The sequence below is a fragment of the Meles meles genome, chromosome 12 (assembly GCF_922984935.1).
Source record: "Meles meles chromosome 12, mMelMel3.1 paternal haplotype, whole genome shotgun sequence".
Lineage (NCBI taxonomy): Eukaryota > Metazoa > Chordata > Mammalia > Carnivora > Mustelidae > Meles > Meles meles.
In genome coordinates this window covers 79,398,387-79,417,584 of record NC_060077.1, presented here as the reverse complement: position 1 = coordinate 79,417,584, position 19,198 = coordinate 79,398,387, and the positions used below count along the sequence as shown (strand labels likewise).

General features: G+C 49.0%; 1 protein-coding gene across 12 annotated transcripts in view; it reads right to left on the bottom strand.

The window, feature by feature from the left end:
* The window catches only part of ZNF532 (zinc finger protein 532), a 108,659-nt gene extending 94,909 nt beyond the window's left edge, over positions 1–13,750 (bottom strand). For 4 of the 12 annotated variants that reach the window (XM_046024961.1, XM_046024971.1, XM_046024973.1 and 1 more), the window contains exons 1-3: positions 12,948–13,227; positions 11,225–11,306; positions 11,029–11,140 (exon numbers count right to left, since the gene is read on the bottom strand). The gene's annotated coding sequence lies outside the window, so the exon portion shown is untranslated. Of the gene's footprint in view, positions 1–11,028; positions 11,141–11,224; positions 11,307–11,633; positions 11,845–12,137; positions 12,311–12,947; positions 13,228–13,692 lie in introns of those variants that run through there. The other 8 variants (XM_046024963.1, XM_046024966.1, XM_046024962.1 and 5 more) reach the window with 8 other exon arrangements.
* Between the last annotated feature and the right edge of the window lie 5,448 nt (positions 13,751–19,198).

The window sequence follows — 19,198 nt, the reverse complement described above, 5'->3', positions numbered from 1 at the left end:
AGAACCAGAAGCGGGACTAGGCAACGCAGGGGATGTGACTAGGACTTTCTTATTTTAAGATTTTATTTATTTATTTGATAAAGAGACAGCGAGAGAGGGAACACAAATAGGGGGAGTGGGAGAGGGAGAAGCAGGCTCCCCGCAGAGTGGGGAGCCCGACACGGAGCTGGATTCCAGGACCCCTGGATCATGACCTGAGCTGAAGGCAGATGCTTAACACACTGAGCCACCCAGGTGCCCCGTTACTAGCAGTTTAGACGGGGATGTGGGAACACAGGGGCTGTGGGACAGTCACCTTTGCCAAGTGCACCGGAAGGAGAATGCAGTTCTACCAAAGGAGAGGCACAAAGAGACAGCAGAGGCCATGTGGCCCTGAAAAGAACAGAGTAAGCTCAGTACAAGACGACACAGGAGCCCTCCCCGGCAGCAGGCATGGCCTCATCGTCAGCACCTTCTCCTCCGGTGTGAGTTTGAATAGCCATGTCTCGATCATGTGTCCTGTGAAGCCAGGCAAACTCCAAACGATCGAGTATTTTAACGCCTTTCCGCATCTGTCTTGCGTACAAGGAGTGACTGCTTCTCCCAGTCCATCCTCCTAACCCCGGCCCCCTGAGCAACAAGGGCCCTGACCCGCCACCTCACAGGAAGGCTGCCTCGTAGAGCTGGTTCTGATTCGGTGATGCAGAGCTCACTGGCAACGGTAGCTCATCTTGCCCTCGCCCGTTCACGCACCCCACCATCATCCCGGGGGCCTCTCCTCTGAGCACACAGTCCCCATCGCCCAACTGCTGCTGTCCTGGACTTCTACAGAGCTGCCACTTCTGCGGCCTCGTGCTCTGTTGGTCCCTGCCTGTCCACTAGACTCGTGACCATCCATCCAGCTTTGCTCTGTCTTCTGACAACCTCTGAGTGTCTGTCTAGTCTCGGACTCCTCACTTCTCCTGACACTTGGCAGGCTCCGAAAGCCTTTGCACTTACGACCCCCGACTGCACTCTGAACTCACCCGCAACTCAGACTGAACTTCCACAGTCCCAACCCCTTTTTTCCAGGGCTGGCCCCACCGCCTGGCCCACCCTGAACACCCAGCCTTGCTGCCACCCCCCGAGCCCACCCCACTCCCCTTCCAGCAGTCTGGGACTCAGCAGCTTCACTCACGGGCCAGGCAGACACCCCCATCGCACCAGGCACAGGGTCTTGCGCCAAGCAGGGAGCTGACAGATTTAGCCAACAATTAAAAATCCTGTTCACTGTGCCAGATTCATATATCGTAGAACTCTCTGAGTCCAAGTTTCCAGTAAGATCTAAAATTCAACTCGTGTTTCTGTGAAATGGAGTTTTCTTACAGAGTGATGGGGACGGTAACCTAACGTATCAGACATCATTTAATCGTTAGCTCATTTAATCAAATCGCATCCCCAAATTTAAAAAATACACTGGGGCTGCCTGGGTGGTTCAGTCATTTGAGTGTCTGACTCTTGATTTGGGCTCAGGTCCTGATCTTGGGATCCTGGGATCGAGCCCCAATGTCGGGCTCTGTGCTCAGCAGGGAATGTACCTGAGGATTCTCTGCCTCTCCCTTTGCCGCCTCCCTGCTCGTGAGGAGTGTGCGCACATGCTCTCCTCTCTCTAAAAAATAAACAGATAAATCGTTTTTTAAAGATTAAAAATGTTAAGATTTTTTTTTTTTAAGATTTTATTTATTTGACAGACAGAAATCACAAGCAGGCAGAGAGGCAGGCAGAGAGAGAGGAAGGGAAGTAGGCTCCCTGCTAAGCAGAGAGCCCGATGCGGGGCTCGGTCCCAGGACCCTGAGATCATGACCTGAGCCGAAGGCAGAGGCTTAACCCACTGAGCCACCCAGGTGCCCCTGTTAAGATGTTTTTTAAAAACTTGTTTAAAATTTTAAAAATTTAAAAATACACTAAATTTTGCACAACCTCTTAAGAGTTCAAACACACAACACACCAAGCTCCCTCCTGAAACCCCATTTCTGATTTGTCCAAAGACCAAGACCTCCCGATCCAAGGACTCCGGGCTGGCTGCCTTCACCCTGGGCTAAGAAGCAGGTGGTGATGACTCATCCCTCCACACTTCGGTGTGAGGTGCGCACTGTAACTCCCACTCTAAGGGAAAGTCACAAGCCACCTCGATTCTTTGTCAGGCACGGAGGCAGAAACAGTGGCAGGCCACTGCTCTGAGTCCTCATTTCCCTCAGATTCCGACTCTGAACCAAACACGGCACAGTCCCCCCCAAGTGTCACTTTAAGGCCGGTCTTCATCGCAAGGACTTCAAACGGAGACCCGTGCCACACAGCTCAGGGTTAAAATTATCTTATGTTTTATCAGACGACAGGTGTCGAAGGGGTTAAGATAAGAAAGGAGGAGTGATGCACTTGTGTAAGAACAGGAATACGTCCATCCAGTCCAACTGTGTGTCCACAGAAATCAGCGTTCATGCCCGGCTGGGCACCTGCGACCGAAAACCAGTTCTGGTCCCATGTGCGCTTGCTGGCATCCCAGGCAGAGCCACAGGGTGAGCCCCTGCAGAATGAGGCAAGTTTTGGAGAATCAGATCACTCTGGAATCAGAGGAAGCACGTCCAAAACCCAAGGAAACAGCGCAGACCTTTGCTAACCAACGTGTGGTCCAGCAACAGGTCACCATGACCGGCATGAGCCTATTAGAGGGACAGAACCCTGGCCCACTCAGCCAGCCGGCATCACTGTCTGCACAGTCTAACACAGCCCCAGGGGATCTGCGTGCAAATTACAGAGGGAGAAACGCTATCTAGACAACAAGGGCACCTGGGACCAGGTATGGGACTCTGAGCAAGAGGAACAAAAAGGAACACCAGGCAGGAACCATTATTCGGAAAAGGCAGTAGAACTCCCAAGCCAGCTCGTCCCTGGCCCAAATCCAAGGTCTGTCACTCGCGAGTGGTACCACCTTGGGCCAGTCACTTCACGTCCCCAGAGTCTCACAGGGGATGGTAATCACACTTCACAGGGGACATTTGGCGTAAGCATCTAGCTTACGTGGTAAACGTGTGATCCGCACTCGTTCCCTGTCCATTTGGAAGCAGACACCGGCCTGGCACGGCTGCCAAGACCCAATAATGCAGAGACGTGAACTAGGGACACGTGTGAGAGAAGAGGGTCCAAACCAGGGGAGCACGAGTTTCTCTAACCAGGAGGCATCACATCGTCCTTCCACTATTCTTTTCCAACCAAAAGGGTAACTCAACACAATGAACTTCAACACTTCAGGGCACCAGAGAGATTTATCGCTCAATTTCTTTAGATGTCCATCTAACATTCCAGACCAGCCCTGTCCAACAGAGAAAGAATGAAAGCCATACATACAGTTTTAAATTTTCTAGCAATCACATTTGAAAAAGAAAAAGGGGGGGGGGGCAAAACAACATTAATAATTTTAGTTTAGTAATAAATTGTATTCAACCAAAAGAGCCTCGCTTCAACATGTAATCGATATGGAAAAAGTAATAATGAAATATTTGCATCCTTTTTTTTTCCTTTTGTGTATGTCTTCAGAACCTGGTGTGCGTTCTATGCTTACAGCTCAGCCCAGTTAGGACCAGTCACACTGCAAGCACTCCACGGCCCTATGGGGCCAGCGCCCACTCTACCGACAGAGAAGTTTTAGACACTAAAATATGACCTGCAGGTTCCTTCTCCACTCAGTCTTCTACCACCACCAAATCCCCATGTGCAAGATAACGAGGACCTGGTCGCTGCCAAGCAAACGTGGGAAGCAGCGTGCCATGAGAGAAGGGATGGAGCGGAGGCTGTGGCTAACCTGCCGTATTTGCACAATCAGGTTTTATTTCTTTTAATGCTGGTTAACATAAATGACATCAGCTAGGCTACGGCCACCACTGACAGGGCTGGATTTTTCTGGAAACAAAGACAGTCGAAGTACGAGATGATAATGACAACATTCATCCAACATTTTCCAGCTACAAATGAATGTCCAGCCAAGTGGGAATGGGGACACGATCCTCCTGTCTACATTTCGCCTACTTACATACCAGGTATCGGGCAGCTATCACTGAAGACACCACAGACCAGGCGGGAGACACTCAACTGTGGATTTTCATGGGCCAAAACAAACCAAAACTACTTAAAACTGAGCTAATGGGCACGAGAGGAGAAACGACACCCTCTGCGATGAGAGAAGAAATGTCAGCAAAGGCCCTTCCCCTACACCAGGGAAGCTGGGGAACACAGCACAGCTAAAACCCGAGGGAGGACTCACCCTGGAGCAGACACTCTATGAAGCACCTTACATGCACTTAATCTTCGTAAGGACCCTCAAAGAAAAGCAAGGCCTAGAATTTAAGGAAATTGCTTAAGGTCCCATGGTGGCAGAATGCAGCTTGAGGTCACCAAGAGCCAGGCAAAGGCCACTGAAAATCCCCGTGGACCAAGCGCCCAGATTTCACTAGAACACTCGGCACGATCACATCTCAAACTACAGACCTCACACTACCTCTCCCACTCTTGCTATGTTAAATCAGAACAGTTCAAGACCAGCTCACCAACGAGAACCTGTGTGGTTCACAGGACCTAAGGACGGTATCAGGAGCGCGCACACACACCACCCAGCCCATAACAAACTGGAGGGCAGAGAGCCAGTCCGTCATGACACAAGCTACCGTAGACTGGGAGCTGAGAATGCTGGGTTCCAGGTCCACCCACCGACCCCACTCTCTCCCCAGTTTGGGCTCACTGCAGAAAAGGAGATTAGTGTAAATCTTTGAAGTATTTCCAGCTAGCAGATCTTTAAAAACAAAAACAAAAACAAAAAACACAGGGCTCCGAATTTTCTTAGGTTTTCAAGCTACCTAACTGCGATTCAGATCCCTAGAAAGAATTCTGTTCCTCTCGGGAAGAAAATGATCAAAATCAATACCCATAATGAGACCAATGAGTCAGCCTTTGCAAAGCCAGAGTGTGTCCCAAAAAGGAAAGGCTGAGTTGAGAAAACATTCAAGAACAACACCTTGATTTTATCTTTAGGCCTCTCTAAATCCTACAAGATGCCTGGAATTTCTTCTTACGTCAAGCTGTACTAACATCTAACTGAAAACAATACAAAACCCGCATTTTCTGTCCCTAAGGACCATCAATTACAGGCCACTTAGGAGGGAACACCTGGGATGGCTAAAAAGGCTACTCTGAGTTTGTCTAAAAATTACTTATTTCAGTCTCCAGATTTAGATCAAGTAGAATTTGCTCTCCTCCTCTCATTCTAAAAGAGGAAAAATTTAGAACTTCCTGTCTGCAGAAGATGACTCAAAGAATTCTTTAACTGTGTTTATTTATTACTGAAACTAAAGATTCTTCTCAGCACTACTTTCAATCTGAGTTCTTTTCAAAGAATAAATAAAAACAAAAACGTCCCTGTTCCTTCTCCCTTCCAATTTGTATCCTCACCCTATAGTGCCCAGTAAAAATGTACTCTTCTCAACCCGCTTTCTTGCACTGTCTCTGCCTACTCTCCTCTCTCCATGCTGAGTGAAGTCAGGAAAATGGGGCTATTACAAGGGAACCTCAACTGTGTCCCAAGCTTCTCCATGACATGTTCTCACCTCAGCCATCATCAACTGCCACCTCTAACGTGAACCTTATCAGTGCCTTTACTGTCTAGGGCCTACCTATGCCCTCTCAGGCTCCTCCTCCACACCCCTAAACACCTTCCACGGATTCCTCATGCCCACCAATTCTGCTCCCCAAAGCAGAACAGCCTGGTGGTGAGGAACAAGCCTCAAATTCTGCTTCTAGTATCACTTACGAGCCGCCTTGGCCAGGGTCTTTGTTCCCCACCTGCATCACGGGAATAAAGGGACCCAGCTCCTCTCACTGCTCCAGTACGACGGGAAATAACAAGCAGAACGGCCTCCTGGATGGGCTGCGTGTCTGCAGATGTCGGCTACTAAGATTACTTTCTGCCTCTCCGGAAATGTCTTGCCCTCCTGTTTTCCAAGGCATGCGTAGTTAAGTTCTTCAGCTGCTCCTTCTTTAAGGCCGTGACTATACAAACCGTTATCTTATGGAACCCCAAACTCAACGTTTTTTTACATCTTTCTTCTATCATCTCTGTTCCATGCCCATTCCTCCAGCCCAAAGGGATCCTGGCAACAAAGGACACCTCCATGGACAACCCAACCCAAACTTGACCTCACTGTATGGAGCCCCTTCAACATCTACCCTCCAAATCTAGTCGGCCTTCTGATCGCAGTCTCTCCCAGACAAAAACCAGCAGCAGCAAGTTAACCTCAAGGAGCCGACTTGGCGCTGTCCTCTGCTCCTCCCTCTCCCCCACCCCCTTCCCAAGTGTACACACACCTCCCCCGCCTTCCACTCCATCCCACTGCATCGCCTGGGGTCAGGCCCTCCTCTGTCCCACCCCAGGCCCTCCTCTGTCCCGGATTTGCTACGGTGGTCCCCTCCAGTGACCTCCTTGCCTCTGGCGAGGAGAGCCTCCCTTCCCGCCTCAGACACTGCCCCAGGGCCGAAGGCTTTCGGCTTCTACCACCTCCACAAGAAAGTCCCCCACTAGATTGCTCCGCAGAGAATGACCTTCAGAAGTCTGGCCCTTGACAGCCAGCCTCCTGATGTCCTCTCCTCCTCTCCCACAGCCACCCGGCTCTCCCCGCCCCCTGCACAACTCCAGGCCCGCTCAGTGTCTTTCCAAAGGACTCCGCACTCTTCCCCAGGTCTCTGCCTGCTGTTTCTACTCTTACCCGTCTTTCCCGGCTCGCTACAGAAGCCACCTCTTCGAGGGCTCCTCCCTCTGGACACTGGGCATTAGGTAGCCCATTCACATTCCTGTCATAGCAACCAGTAGGCTACTTCCCACTCCAGTTTTCTCTCCGGATTCCTTTTCTCTTGGTACTCCCAGGGCCTAGCAAAATGTCTGGTGCTTTGTAAACATTCAGTAACTGTAAAATGGATGAAATAATCCCCAAATTAAGATCACTTCCCACTTCTCGGGCTCTCCTCTGTCTCCAGTACCCACAACCTTGGTCTGAAAAAATGTTTAAAGTTAAAAGAAAAAAAAAAATTTTTTTTTTTTTTTTCTAAATCTCCCCAAGTCTCCCAACTTCATTGCCTGGATTTTGCTTAAATATTCTCATTTCCTTAAAAGGCATCAAACCTGAACAATACCTGCAGATATTAAAACCACACCCATATTCTGGCAGTCGAAAACTCAGGCAAATCATAATTAATAATACGTCGTTTACGCAAGTCCGATTTCAACAAAGATCTTCGGTACCACTTTCCAAAACTGTGATTCTGCTGTTGTCTGACGTGGCCCTGAACCTGAAGACAAATGTCAAAATTAAACTGCCAAATGTTTCTGAAGAGACGAAAAATGATTGCTGTAGGAAATAAAGGATATTTTACCACCGGCAGTTTTCTGTTTCCACTTTTGGCTAATTCCGATTAGTTCTGGGTTATAAAGCATGTCATCCCGCTAGTGAGTGGTCCTATTATCATAATCATCTCTCGTGCGTCTTCAGATAATGCTCCCTGCGATGTCTTACTTGGGAAGTCTTAACTGCCGCTGACAAGGCCAGCTCTCTCTCGTGAGCTGCAAGGAAGAGCTGAACGGGCTTTCGCTTGGACTTCTAATTCTTAGGTACTGACCATATGACCCAGCCACGCCGCCTGCCCCCCATGTACTTAGGGAAGAGACGTAAAAACTTAGGTTCAGACAAGAACAAGAATGTAAACATGCAAATGTTTACAGCCGCCTTACTCGCAAGCACCCGCCAAGCAGAAGCACCCCACACGTCCGGGGGGAACGAAGAAACACACTGTGGTATGTCCATATCGCAGTCCACAGCTTGGCAACGGAAAAGCAGCCAGTGTGGATACACACAGCGACGTGGATGAAATGTCAAATGCGCTCTGCTAAGGGAAAGAAGCCATTTGTATGGCATTCTGGAGAAGACCAAATATAGGGACAGAACAAACCAGTGGTTGCCAAGGGTTGGGGTGGGAAGAATCTGACCACCAATGTACAGCAGGAGGCAAATTTCGGGGGTTGACGGAACCACTCCCTGCGGACGGCACGGGTGGACACACAGCGCTGTATGCTAGTCAAAACCCCCAAGACTCCACACCACAGAGCAGATTTCACTGTATGTAAATTGAAAAGTTAAAAAAGTTAATTATTTAACCATGACTTGGTTAAAGATCACCCCTCGAATGTAATTAACACACAGGTGTAGATTTCCTCAATGCTTACTGCGGATGTGGTTACTGTACTGATTGGGGTGAGATGTTAGGGGAATGAGGAGAGAGCAACCCCAAACCTTTTCCAGATACTTTCGGTTTCCCTTGCACTGGCAACCATCCCAGGGTCCCATATCGGGACAACCTCTGCTCCAGCTGTGAAGAGCTAGACAGGGAGTTCCAACAAGGAGATGAGGGAGCTTATTCAAACCCAAGAGAAGACAGACCCAAGAAAGCATTTCAAGGGAAGAAATAAAGAGGGACGGGAGACACAAATCTGAAAACCCTAACTCATCCGAGGCAAAGGTATACGCAGAAAATTCCACCTACATGTGCCCTGCCTCCCTCCTAAACCCTTCTTTTAAGGAGGAGTCAGGGTGGATGGGGGCAGGGAATCTCTTTGTGAAAAAAGAGAGGGGGAAAAGAGAAAGCAACAAGCCTCCTCTCCTGAACCAGGATGCTCAGAGTCCTAAAAGCCCAGGATCTAATGTTTCTTAACGTGCAAAAAAATAAATCCAAGGGAGCAAATGATGAAAACAAAGATTGAGCACCCTGTGACACTTTCCAGCGTACCCTCATCAGCCAAACGCACACATTCTTCCTCCAGAGCGGATGGCCGGCTTGTCACCCTCCTCAGAGCCTGCCGCAGGCGATCCCTGGGAGGCTCCAGGTGTGGCCTTCCACATGGCGACGGTGACAGCAAGGACGCAGGCCCAGCCCCAAGTGTGGGTGCTACCCTGCTCTCTCCTGGCTCTTCCAGGAAGGAGAATGCTGTTGCTCACTCTCCGCACTCACATTCACATTCACATTCCCAAGCCCAGAAAGCTCTCGGTTCCTGTCTTGGGAGACCTGGGCCTGCTACATTGTTAGACCTCAGCAGGAGATCGAGCCACCTGAGACAAACCTCAGTCCACAGATGAGCTTCTGATTGCTGCCCCGGAGAACCAGCTCTCCAAGCTTAAACAGCCCTTGCAGCTGGAAAGGCTGGCCTAAATGCAAAACAAATGCGATTTTCCAGGAGCCTTCTAGGGGGAGGAGGAGTAACAAAGCTAAAAACCACAGAGAGAGTCAACCAGAACGTTCTGCGCCATGCAATTCTTTACAAAAAGGGCTCTTAAAACAGACTATCAAGAAACACGGATTGCAAGGGGTTAGCTGTCAAAGTTAAATAAAAACCACGGCCTTTCTAAAGACGGGAATGAAGGACTAAATTATAAAACAGCTTATTGTATTAAGCTAATTAAGGTTTATCATATTCGCCATCTGAGTTTTAGTTGGCACCAGAAAAGCAGGAGCAGCATATCGTGCAACGTGGATTGCGATCTGCTTTGCAAGCAGATTTCTACCACACTCAGACGGTGAACCTCTGGCAGTCGAAAATGATGTAGAATTGAACACCCATTTCAGCACAGTGATTTGTAAAGAATTTTGTTCCATCGTGGAAGCTATTTACTGGTATATCAGACGGAGATTACATTTATCTTTATTAAATACTGTGCAAAGTACTCTGAGCTGACCGTGCCCTCGCTTCCCTTTTGCCAGCTTTATCACATCCTGGGTGCTCTGCGATCACATGAAAAAAACCCTTAACAATAAAAACCCTAGCCTACTTGACACCCTTCACTGCAGATACTCTGCCCACCAACTGCCAGCCCACAACTTAGCATATTCTAAGATCCTCCGCATTTCTGAAAAGGCTTGACTCTGCGCAAAAATCAAATCGAGGAGGAATAAAATGCCCTCTTCAAAGTAGGGGACAAATGTATTTTCCAATCCTGTCCTCTCTGAGCTCCTCCTGACTGTACTCCTACCAAACCAGGACCCAGAACGCGTTCTGTGTGTTGTGGAGATCATACTGGATAGGATTCTGGAGCTGCTGGTTTCCTGTTTGGGGAAGTTGCAGCTCTTTTCACCAGGAACCCCAAGGCAAAATGCTTAGTGCTCCCTCGGTAAGCGCTCACTGCCTTTGTTCTTTACTTTGCCAGACTCATGCCTGCTTTCTTCTCCCTGCTCCTCGAAAACCTCTGGCTTTGGGGGTGCATACAAACGCCAGCCCGAAGATAACTGCGAGCTCTTTAAGGCATCAGACATTTTCCACCAGCCACTGCTACAAAGCTTTGAGTTAACAGGCATCTTGTCACAGATGAAGCCAGACTAGCCGGTTTCCTCCTGGTACTGCATTAGCATTCCACATTAAAATGTATGCCACAAATAATCCAATGGCAAACTCACCGTCAACAGCCCCTAAAATCAATAAAAGCCATTCCACCACTTGACTCGGAGTTGAAAAACCTTTCAGGTTAACACAGAGCACAAGGTAAAAAGGAAGGTGATGAATGAACAAAAGGCAAATCTACCTTCAGACTCCTCAAATAGGCTGCCTCCATTTGGCCAAGTCCTTCCTTTTTTTTTTTTTTGTGGTCACCATCAGGATAATGCTACATGTGTGCTGCTTTAAGTCTCATGCAAACCAGTGCATTCTCCACAAGGCCCTGATGCCTACCGTTCTCTAAACTTGCCTCTTTCCAGGCCTGCCTCCTTCCCAAGGACTAGCCACATGCGAATTAAGGAAGTCATTTTGATTTTGTCTTGATAGCAATACCATCATAAAGTCACCCTAATCCCATTAAACTTGGATAACATTCAGAGTATTCCCACTCTGAACCCAAAATTATCTCCAGGGTACCAATCCACTGTCCATCAGCCTCTGCACGGATCTTCAAATAAAACACTTAAATTCATGCTCAAAATATCATATCTCACCTTGTGAACCTTGACCTTTTGGAAAGACTTTGGCTCAATGTTCAGTGACTGTCACACGGTTTTGCATTCTCTGCAAATATGAAAGGGTTAAAAGCAGCCCCAGTCAACAGGCCTACAAGGAAAAAAAAGACAGCATGTATGCCTTACAGCATCACTGGAACGCATTTATGCTCATTTCCTAGAACAGTATTGTTACCTTTTGGCCTTCATAATAGTCAGAAGGATCCCCAACACCCTTTAGTAGCTTCTAAAAGGAAAAGCACAAAACAGAACATACCCTGCAAGAGAGAGAAAAAAAAAAAAAGCATGCAAAGTAGCATTCTCCAGCAACAAACAAAACTACCATTACAAACCCATCAGTTCATTTTGGTTTTGTTTTGTTAAAAACACAGAGAAAGAAAGAAAGAGAGACTGCAGAAATCAAGTGTCCCCACCCTAGCAAGGCACATTTTTTCTTTAATAAGGGTCATAAATCTCAGCTCCTTGTCCATCCCTTAAGCAAAAGAAAAAGGCAGGAAAAGACCAAGTAATCTCAGACCTTGCAAACCTGCACATTTTTTTCCCTCTTCTCTACAGAATCTTTTAGGGCTCCATCAGTCACGTACCAGTGCTGTGTGGTGTCTAAGTGTGCATTCACATACTGTGTTGGGATGGTACCTTCCTGCAAGCTCCTCTGCTTTTGGCTGCCATGAAGGGAGGAAGCTGCTATCCCACTGTAGTAGCTCAGTGACTGCATTGTGTTCAGGAGCTGATCTGCCTCAAACCAGTTTCAGCCGGTTCTGGTCACCCTACATAAAAAAGCTATGGCAACCCTCGCTGAGTTGCCAACAAGTCCCTGAAAATCATCAGCACAGAGGGGATCTCGCTAGGGGTTGCTTCTCCCTTTCAGGTCTTCGTGAGGAGGGGAAGGTCATCGTGTGTTCCCCCCCCCCCCCGCCCCGCCCCAACACACACACACACACACACACACACACACACACAAGCACAGAGCCTTGGAAAGGCTCACCTCACAAGCACCCCAGAGCCCCTCAGGGCCCATCCCCCCTGCCCCTCCACCCCAAAGCCCACCGAAGACACTGTTTCCCCCTCCTTCTCCTTCCCCCACTTACCTCCCACAACCTGGCTCACATCTTTGTGTACGTGTGTGTCAGTGTGTGTTCCCTGTGTTGGTGGCTGACAAAGAGCCCCCAAGAAAGCAATCTATGTGTGTCTCCTCACACTGGATGCGTCGGCTGCAGGAGCGGCCTCGGCCTGCTAGCAGAGTGGTGCTGGCTTGTTGACCAGGCTCCTCTCTGCCTGTCACCCCCCACCCCACCCAGCCCCCTCCTCCCGTCCCTCTCCTCGCTCTCCCAGCCCTGTCACCACCACCAGCAGCCCCCCCAGTCTCCTCCTCCTCCAACCTTCTCTTCTTTCAAGCACCTGGGGGGAGAAGTCCAAATCCCTTCACCTCGGGGTAGGAAACTAGGGATGCCTGCGGTGGGGGTGGGGGGGCGAGCTGAGGGCCAGTGAGAACGAGGGGCACAGAGGCCTTTAAAGAATCCTCTCGGTGCACCGCCGGCGCTGGAGGGGGTAGGAGCGAGCGCCAGCGCTCACGTGGCCCCCCTCTCCGAACCTGTGGGGCCTAGCGAAACCGGCTCGTCCTCGGCCCCCCCGAGGAAGCCGGCGGGGCGCGAAGGCCAGCCGGCCCCAAGGCCAGGGTGGGACAGGCCGCTGCAGTCAGGCCAAGGGGCCTGAGCCTCACGCGCTCACCCCGGCCCGCAGGGGTGGGCACGAGGGGCCGGCGCGCCCGCCTCTCCCCCGCTGCCCACCCGCGCCCCGTCCTGCGCTGCCCTCGCCCCTCGTTCGCCGGCTTCCCCCCCCCAACCCCACCCCGCCCCGGCCGCCCCTCGCCGCCCCCCGCCCCGCGGGCGCACACCCACCCCCTTCCCGGGGTTGGCCTTCGCAGCGGTCAAGCCCGGGCGTCTGGGCCGCAGCTCGGATGACCTTTGTTCAGCGCGGCGCCGCCGGCTGCTGCTGCTGTGGCTGCTGCTGCTGTCGTCGTAGCGGCGGCGGCGGCTTCCATGTTACGGGCGTGTCATCTGCATTCCCGCTGCCGGGGTCTGTGTGTGCGTGTGCGGTGGAGCGGCCTCGCCGCCGCCTGCCGCCGCCGCCGCCGCCTCCCGGGCTGCCGGCTCCCGCGCCCCCGGGCCGCCCCGCCGCCGCGGCCTCGCCGTGCGCCCGGCCCCGGGCCCCGCGCCTCCCCGGGCGGCGCGCTCTAGGCCGCGCGGCGGCGGCGGCGGGGCGGCCCGCCACGCCGGGGCCTACGGCTGGGGGGTGCGGGCCCGGCGGCGGCGGCGGCGGCCCGAGCGGCGAGCGAACAAAAGGGAGCGCGGCGGAGGGGGAGGGGGCGGCCGGTGGGGGAAGGGAGGATTCGGGGAGAAGGGAGGCGAGAGCGCGAAGCCCCGCGGCCGGCGGGCGCGGACGCCCGGCCGGCGCCGACTCCGCGGCTGCGAGAGGAGCCCCGCGGACCTGCCAAGTCTCGCCCATATGGGGCTGCTGGATCGCAGCTTCGCCCCGGAGAGCGGGCTGGTGGGGCTCAGGGGATGGAGGGAGGGCTTCTCTCTTTTTCAAACGACATTTCGGGCTCTCACCCAGTCCTTTCCGTGGCCCCAAGCCGCAACTTACTCGAGTGGAAGGAAGCAAGGCCTCGCCAAAGATGGTTGAAAAAGACCGTGAGCCTCTCCACCCAGGATCTTGAAGCCAAGGTGGTGTTTTGTTATCCTCGTAATGGTGGCAAATAAGTAAGAAGAGAGCACGCTATCTTCAGATAAATTAAATCTGAAATTCTCCCTGGAGGGGGAAGAAGGGGCTCTCTCCTGTTTAGTTAGTGGTTTGGAGCCCTTTCGCCTTAAACTGAGCCACAAAAGAATGGAAGACACCCCCTGGGGTGGGGAGAAAGCCCTGGTGTAAAAGACACACGTTTTGCTTCCAGGGAAAAAGCCACTGGGGCCAGATTGAAACATGGCATGTTGAGTTCTTGTAGGATTTTTTTTTTTTCTTTAATGGGGGAATGATACTGAGTAAACAAGCTGTAATAGGTGGGTCTTTAAATTCTAGAAGGAAGATGGTGTACAAAAAGAGCAAGCACGTATTGTACATACAGCAGGTGGTCCTAGCCTGCAGAACGCATAAAGATACATGTATAAACCCCGCTCAGACCACAGAGGTGTGCATAATCGTTCACACGTCCACGAAGGAGACAATGTTACCAAGAGATCAGGTATGCTCTTTATCCGGCCCTGGGTCCCGGGTCCTACCTCGTTCATAGACGTGCACTCAATTGAAAGGTTTTTGAAAGGAGAGAGAAACCCCATGTCAAGCTAATTGTGGCTGCCCTGGAACTAGGACAAAATGGAAGGATCTGAAAAAAAAAAAAAAAAAAAAAAAGTCACCATAAGCTCTTAAAAAGGCTCACTTGTGTGTGAACGGATGGACTCTAAAGAGAACTAATATTCCTCCAGTAGCACTGAAGACTCCCAGCATGGGAAGCTGTTGCTGTGTGTTATATTTTAAATTAGATTAATTGGCTTGTATTTGCAAAGTATGCTGAAAAGTTGTTGCGGTTGGTTTGTTTTGTTTTTAGAGGTTTTTTTTTTTTTTTTTAATCTCAGTATGCCTCTCCTTTGCATTATCTTCCATTGAGGAAGCCATTGTTCTCGATTATGGGGACACTATGATGTAAATTGAAAGTAGCATTTTTGCTATTTAAGACTTTTCATGTAAATGAACCGAATGATTGTCTCACGGAAGAGTCGTTGGTCTTTCATTGCAAACGCCAGATTGTTTGGAGTTGCACATAAATGGGCACGCGCATTTACACGTGTTTAGAAAGACCTCGGTAATCTGCAAATTTTGTCAGCCAGGGCACCACATTTATCAGTGTTACAAGATGATGAAATTGAAACTCTCATCTTCTTTTAGCCTGAAAACGGTGCCAGAGCTCTGTGGATTGAGTTTCAACTTTACCTGGGCTTGATTTCATTTGAAAGGAGGCCTTTTTTCTTCTCCCAAAGGTGGGCCTTTATTAGCATTCGTGTAAAAACATTCCAGGCATTGAAGACTATACAAGGACCTACTTATCTGAAATCTTGATGCACTACACATACTCTGATATATGAAATTTCATAACGCACGTATCCTAGTAAATCCTAGGTTCCCTAGATTTGGAATCTTTGTTTACTGAACAAGCTCCCTTGCCCTGCCCCCATTCCTTCTCTCAGGAGTTGAAAGCACAGCCCAACAGTGTTCGAATGGTTACAAGAATTGTATTACCAAAACTAAAGTCTGGATTTCTTATTTTTGTCATAAAGAGGCTTTAGTTGTACAACTGCCTCGTGGCGTCATGATGCCAAATACTTTTTAAGCAGAGCTTTTTACAAAGCCCAGTGTTTTGGTCAAACTCGCTGGAGGAAATTAATTTGAAAGCACAATTCATCATTTGCACAAACGGCCACAGATAACATTGCATCTGCTTTTAAAAACCATAAACAACCAAAAATTTTTAAAAATAATAATTTCTTGCACATTGTCTCTGCTCTATTTTACAAAGAGGATTTCAGAGAAATCATTTTCCCAGGTAGACCAACAGTTAAAAGCAAAGAACCCATCCTAACCCACTCTGTAAAATTATTGTTTCACAACAGAGAAAAAAACCCACACATTTAGTTTAAGTTTTTGAAACATAACACTACCCCTCCACCAAAAAATCAACACAAAGGTTCATTCTGTTATTCTACATACGTAAGGCTATCTTGGGTACCCTTCTGCTCTGGGCAACAATAGAAGTAACTTGACTGCAGGAATGAAATAAAGGATTATTTGAGTGCTGGAGATAAGAAAGAACAGAACAAAGAAATCATATTATTCTTATGCCAAATAGAAACTAAAGGAATTCCAAATCCTTTGGGATTTTGTTTGTTGCTGTTTTTTATTGCTAACTCCCAATGTCTTAGCTTTTCCTCCCATCAGTATATTGCAAAATCCCAGCTTTTCTTCTTCTTCTTTTTTTAATCCTTTTGTGGTTTGAAACCGGCTTTGCAAGCGCATATAGTTATCAGTCTACCCGTAATACTTCACCTCCAAATTCCACTATGAATTCGGAAATTCCTTTGTTAGAGCACACAAAAGGTGTGTTCCTTGAGGAAAAGGAGACCAAAAAGGAGAAGAAAAACCTTTTCTTTATCTCGCCATCAAAAGGCCTTGCAAACTACTCCTAAATTGAGTCTCCTGACCTGAGCTACAAACTTTCCACCTCAAAACTAAGGTCGGCCTGGGCGGTTATAGAGTTTAATAGGTTACATTTGCTGGCTCGTTTTACAAGAAGTGATTACACTATTCAACACCACATTATAATTTAAAGATCTGGAGCTGAGTGACCAACAAAGAAAAGAAAATCCATCTTTTTAACATCAACATATTGATAGAATCAGGATTTTTTTTTTTTTTTTCAAAAACCATACCCTTGAAAGAAGCCATAATCAGATTTAAATTATTATTGGCCTACCAGAAATAGACTGGGGGGAGGTCTGGGAAAGGATTCCCCTTATCCTTTGTTAGTGATTTTATAAATAGATTTTCTGTAGCAAAGCCATATCCCCTTTCTTGACCCTTAGTTTGGAAATGCCTGGGAAGCCTTTCACTCAGAGAACTGAATGTGGGGAAAGTAGGGTGTCTGTCTGTGAAAAGATAAACCGGGGCATATTAAAAATGTGAAGAGTTTATTTGAGGAAATATGAACTCAAATTGGGCAGTGCCAAACCGGAAGTGGTTCCGAGCGCTCCACCTACAGGAGCCTGGGGAGAGACCAGAGAAGGTGCCGGAACAAAGAAAGGAAATGACGTGATTGGCTACAGCCCTAGACTTTGATTTGCGTACGTGGGCCACCCTGTCATTCAAGCTGCCTCAGTCGGTTGGCCTCCTTGTTTTAATTAATTTAACAGTTCAAAGTTGGGCATTCCGTAGGTGGCCCCTCGATATCTGAATGACTTCCTGAGTCCTGGCTACTAGATGGATCTGCTAAGGTTTCTCCTACTGTCGCTTTGGGACCTGATTGCTGGAAAGCCAGCTTTGCCCAAGGAAAGAGAAGGACAGGGACCAAGGAATGGGGTTGTTTTATGAATTCTAGGGAATTCAAGAAAAGCCAGAGGTATGGCGTTTGGTATAGCAGCACAGAATCATCTTTGGCAATGGAGGGCCAGTGGGCAAGGCCTGTTGAGAATTTTGTAAGATCTCTTACCTCTTTGTAACGTTTACATTATGCCGGAGGATCTTTGAAAAGAACTGATGTTTGGGCTTGTTTTCGACTCTCCAAGCCTAAGGGAAGGAAAGCTAAGAAAGTGTCTGAGAAAAAGGAGAGCTGTCCGGTTAATCTTTCAAGGAGGAGAAGGGAGCAGGCAGGAAATGAGGACTTTGTTCCACCAGAGAACTGGTCTTCTCCGGTACAGAGGCTCCCTGGGCACCGTGCTTTTTGAATCTTCATCTTTGCATCTGGCCCCAACACCCCCGCCATCCCCACCAGTTAGCATAATGCCTTACACATCCCACAGCTGAAGTTAACTAGTTATTGGGATGCCTGGCTGGCTTACTAAGGAGAGCATTCGACTCATCTTGCCTGATAAGTTTGAGCCCCATGTCGGGTGTAGAGAAGAGAAGGAAGGAAGGGAGGAAAGAAAGGAGGAAGGAAGGAGAAGGGAGTGGAGGAGGGAGGAAGGAAGGAAGGAAGGACAGAATTAAGTAGTTGTGGGACGGAATTAACTAGTTGTGAACTAAGGAATGGATAATAAGTTCCCAGGCACCTGAAAGTAAACATATCCCAGAGTAAATGTAAGAGCTTTTGCCCCTGTAGTGGAGACTACAGTGTTTTGTCCAGAACCTCTCTTCAGGGGGTACGCCCCATCCCCTAGCTCCTGAGAACATCGGCTGCTGACCACTCCCAGCTGAGTCCCTCCCTGCCCATTGTCCTGGTCCTGACCTGTGCCAGTTCCTGGGAACTGTCTTCACTAAGTTTGTCCCTCCTCCTCCACCCCCTGCCCCCATGCCCTGGTCCCAGGTAGCAAGCAACTTCTGTCCGGCTGATGTGGAGATACAAAGGCTTAGCCCTCTTGCCTCATGTGGACTACTTCTGAGGGGCCGCCCAGTTCCAGAGTTCACCATGAATGGGCTGAGGCCTTGGTCTCCATAGTACCGTTGCTCAAGCTTCTCATTCTGCCTAATCCTGCCTTCCTCACTCCCTCACACGTCTTCCTCCAGAGATTTTCCAGAGCCTGTTTCCAGGACACTCAGCCCCGACTCCCCATTGACTCCACTCTGGTGACTCCCATGCCCTCTCATCTACTTCATCACGGTGTGCTACGGATTCTACTTCCCAGGTATCTCGTAATTCCAGTCCCTTCTCTCCACATCCCTCACCAGATTCAAGGCTTAGCCCATCTCTTCATTTCCTATCCCCTAACTGATCTTCATGCCTCCAATCTGGCCAACTTCCAGTATGTTCTCCAGGCAACTTTCTCAAGATATCATCTTGCCACGCCTCTGCTCGAACCTTCCATTTCTCTCCATTCTCCGCAGAATAAGGTGGAGGCTGTGTAAGTAATGAAGCCCCTTTGCCTGTCCACATCCCTTGTCCTTCCCTCCTCCATTCCAAGATGCAGCCTCCTAGAACTTTCTGTTATTCCAATGAGACCTTATTGCCTTCACCATCAGGCCTTCACCCTGCTGTTTCCTCTTTCTGGGACATCTCCCACCCAACCCCCTTTGTCTTATTGCCATGTATTATCTTTAGGCATAATTTATGTCTCTCACGTGGAAAAGTCTTCCCTGACTTCTCCCCACACTCACAAGCTGAGTCTGGGTGTCCCTGATGTGTGTCCCTAAATTGTCCTTCCCACACAATATTTGAAATATATTTGGCTCTCTCTATGAGACAAGAAACTTGTGAGATCAGGCACAATGATACTTCGGCTCACTGAGGTCTTCCCAATGCTACCACACTCAGACACTTAAAAATCAGGAGTTCAGAACATCAAGCTTAATTAAACACCAGCGGGGTTGTTGATTTTTTTTTCAATGACATTTAGAGATAAGAGAAGATCAAGTACTTTACAATTTTTGCTAGACTTAATGACACATTTAT